The sequence below is a fragment of the Cephus cinctus genome, unplaced genomic scaffold (genome assembly GCF_000341935.2).
Source record: "Cephus cinctus unplaced genomic scaffold, Ccin1 Ccin1_scaffold0756, whole genome shotgun sequence".
NCBI lineage: Eukaryota > Metazoa > Arthropoda > Insecta > Hymenoptera > Cephidae > Cephus > Cephus cinctus.
In genome coordinates, this window is record NW_014333365.1 from 7,785 (window position 1) to 12,302 (window position 4,518).

A 4,518-nucleotide genomic window follows, 5' to 3' on the forward strand; every position below is an offset into this window, starting at 1 on the left:
GGGGGGACATGTTCGACGCTATTTCGATGACCTGTTTTTTACATATCGCCTTAGACAGTACTGCTCAGACCATCGCACCGATCGTACAATAGTATTTACTACAATCATGTACAAGAAGCAAGTACTGCTCTCCACTGTGTACGGTCTAAACCGATCGTTTTCGAAACAAGTGATCACCGGTTTCTCTTTAAATCGTTCGGGAAGCTTATCACCTGTGATACGCATCCTTAATCAAGATTATTCTGGCGTGGAGTTTGAACCTACCGAATGGACCATCATCACCGATCACTTCCCAGTCATCGACAAATTCTTTACCGCCGAGGATAACATCAAGGAGGTACCCGAGGCTTTTAACACTCCCATTCTCATGCCCACTCATGAGCTCGCCTTCACGTACTCATACGGTGAGCGGGCAATTATCATCAAACCGGCAATGCCGGTGTCTACGGACAACGATGGCTTGGGTGTTAAAAGAGCTAGGACATACACACCTACGGTTGTCATGAAGAGGGTGTCCTACCTCAATCTCCAGAGGGTCCTGCGCTGCGTAACCTTTCAAATAACGAGGCTACGCGAGATTACCGACAGCGCTAACAACTGTAAGGACACACTGATTGCGGAACTCGACCGTCGCGGAGACGACACCTCCTCCAGGGACAACATATTGGACGACCTTCGGTTGGTTCTGGAGAAGAAAGGCCTGTGGTCACCGGCGCTTAATCAATTATTGTTGGAGCTGCTGTCCCTGTATAATCACGAGTACCTTTCCTTCGTGCGGAGCACCATGGAGGATCAGAACAGCCATGCATAGGGCCTTTTTTCGAAATAAAAAAAAAAACTGTACGCTTGACGTTTCTTGCAAAATGTGTAAGAATAATATATTTTTTATTTAAAAAAAAAACTGTTTTTTTTTTGTTTCCTACGCCTCCATCACCCCATATCTTCTAAATAATTTATAAAGCATTAAGCGTATTCCGCTGTACGTTGTTGTTATTCGACGCTACCGTACACCTGCAGGGATTTTCACTTTGCCGACGCTACAGCTTTATAATTTACATAATGTGTCTTGCAAAATACGGTGTTCTATTTTACCACGGGTACACTTATCTCCTTAGGATAATTAAAAAAAAAGTTACCGACCGGCGGTCAATGCATAATTACCGACCGTGATACGGCCCCTGGGGGCACACAACGCCGCTGCTACTGAGTTTCGGGCCTTAGGACCAGACCCGCGTGGTGGGGGATCCACCACAGTGTCGCCAGGGAAGAGCAGACCACATAGGCGAGGGGGTGACGCCATAGTGCAGCGCGGGGGGTCAGAGCGCTGCGCGCTCCATGACTCACAGGGGACAGTGGTGGGGGTCCACCACAGTGTCGCGGGGGGAGGGGAGAGCTGGTCACACAGGCGAGAGGGTGACGCCATACTGCGGTACGGGGAGACACAGCGCGATGCGCTCTATGACTCATCGGGACAGTGGTGGGGGTTTGTTGTGACGGCCAGAAGTGGCTTATAACTACTCCCGGGATACCCACATTCACGTGTCCCGGGCGGAGATCGGTGGTCCAGGCGTTCGGGACGCTGACCTGCGAAGATCTCCGCTAGGGAAGAGGTTCGCACACCATTTTACGAAGGAATCAAATATATAATGCGTTACCGATAGAACTAAAGCAATGTGATAGGCTTACAATATTTTACTTAACTTATCTAGTAAAACACTATATGTAATATAAATAGCTGAGAAAGCTAAATAAATCAATTAATCATTTCGTGGTATTAATGGGAACATTTCGTTATCAATTATTCCCATGGACTTATTGCTTTATAATTATGGCCATCTTAATCTTAACATATACGTGTAATATGAAAGAGCGAGGTGTTCATGAAGACCGATTACAGTCACGCATTGGTTTTGAAAAAAAAGAATGGACACGGGAGTTTGGTAGAATTTTTTGGGGCGTAGCTGCGTCAGGAGTAATATCTCTCTCCCTTTAGATGGAACATCGCCCGTTGGTGATGCTTTGAGGCTACCTTCCCGTCCTTTGCGGTTGGTGAGGCTGCTGTTTGTTTTCCGAAATTCCCTGACTGCGTCGGGTGGAGGGTGCACGGAGGGCTAATGGCGGTTACAGTTTAGTCTACATTCGATCTCACGCGCTCCTTGCCCTCTTCGTCTTCAAAAGGCTGCCTATACAGCCTTTGTTCTCAACGGTTAATCACACGCGGCTCCGTGAATGGCGGACAGAGTCCTCTGAATCTTGATGTGTTTTGTGTGATTGTGTGATTTGAGCTCGAGGGTTCTTGATCTCGATGCGTCCCAGTTGATTTAGATTTGCCCTTTTGAGATAGGTAAAATACTTCTGCGACAATTAGTGAGTATTAGTAACGCTCTTTTGATTATTTCTATCTCATTATTACACTCATATATAAAGACTCAAGACCCATGGAGTACATAGGAACGCCGGAAGTATTTGGCTGAACGGTGCGTGTTGATTTCTCAAGGTTTATCAAACTTCCTTTGTTTTTTTAATTATTAGTCTTTTTTCTAGGGACTGGAGGGCCCAGGTTTATCTACATCGGCTTGGTTGCAATTGCAAAGCAATTGACGGGGCCCGCTAAGCGATGTCTAAATAAACCGGTGGTTCAAGATCTAACTGTGTTTGGGGTGACGTTATTTCGTTCTCTTCCTTTACATATTGTTGCTACTTGGGGTGGCAATGCACGTCTTTCGGTGGTGGCTGCAATTTGTGAATTTGCATCGTTTGTGTTTTTAGTGACGGTGCCTTCGATTTCGTGTTGTGGATTTCGTCAAATACTTCGAGTGCAGGGTTGCGCGATGGTTTTCGCGATCTATAATTAAGATCTGCCCAAGTAAACTGACCGCATGGTTCCCAAAAATGTAATCCCTTCTAGTGCAGTGTATCATGATGTTATGTGCACGCGTTTCCCGGTGAGTTTCTATTTCATTTAACTCGTTCGTCAACTAATTAGGGGATATCTCGTTCTTTCGGAATTTGGGTATTGTCACACCGTTCTTTAATTCTTAATTTTTAGCTCCGCTGTGTTATCTTCAACATAATATCCTTATATTCCGGGCACTAGCTCATTAACACCTAGTGACACTCGGGTTTCGTAGAAATATTGTTCTGGATCTCGGATTATTTCAGTCCCTATTAGGTTAATGTAGCTAGTGTTAAGTTCTTCTGGACTTAACCTTTTTTTTTATATAACTAAATGAAGAATAAATTTTAAGTATATTGTAGAACTGAGATAAGAAGATATAAAGAAAGAATCTCGGGAATCCAAAAAAGCGCACTGTGCATTATGTCAGGAAGCTGCCGTCCGGTTTTATAACGCTGTAACCAGTAACCCGTCACGGGCGTGTGAACAAAAAATTTCTGAATTTACTTGCACGGATAAAACCGCGAAATATATCAATTTGTCCGTACTTGTCCATCGACTTTCAGCAAAATATCGGATGGAACAGTGACAGCAATTCAGTCTCTAGATACATACGAGAACGCATAGTTCAGCCTAGAGTAGCCCCTCACAACTGCATCACGCGACGGCTATAATTCTCATGGGAGTTCTGCGGTCGGTTACAAATCGCCGTTTATAAGTCGATAAAGTCTTATCGAGCCCAAAGAGTTGCACGCATAGCGTTATCAGTCAATGTAAGAATAGTTATAAGTTTATTGATTTCCGCCACGAACAATATTGTCGTGTAGTTTAGGTGTTATTATAAAAGATAGATGGACTGGTCGCTATAACAAAGACAGAGTGTGAACATCGGGGCAGTGACGGCATCTACTGTTACGCGTCGATAGCGTAAAGACTCCACCACAGCGCCAATTGTTTTGGAGGTTGTTTGGACCTATAGGAACATGCCCTCAAGTATTCGTAAAAATCCTAGTTGCATTGTAACAAATAATAATTATTAAAAATTAAAAAGTCGATTTTCTTTCGTTTTTTTTTATTATGCACTTTATCTCCATAAAAAAAGTTGTATACAAAAATGACCTAACATTGTTAGTTCAGCAATTAATTGCAATGAAAAAAAAATACTTATTTTGCTTTTTGCATCCGTTATCGGCCATTTATCAACATATCATTTCGAAGTTCATCCATCATCTAGAGAAAACCCTCCCCAAGAGGTACGTGCAAGATTTATTGATCTACGTTATATAGTTAACCAACAATCGCCGATCTACGAAAATCCGGAGTTTTCAAATTCCCATCTCCGATGAAGATTCACAGAGTAGAACAAAAATTCAGGAGCTTCGTTTCATCATGTACATTCTCGATTAAAAAAAAATTTACATTTTCGTTAATAAAAAACACCGTTTTTCGACGATTTAACATTTTTGCTTATAAACAAATAGAAATAAGTTCTTGAATTATGTAGATATTTAAGATATTCTTCAAGATTATGATGCGTTTTTGTAAGACGAGCAATTTAAAACAAAAAGTTACAATATTGTTGTGCCGTAACGTCTCGGTGACGAAGGAGTTCGTTCGAGAGG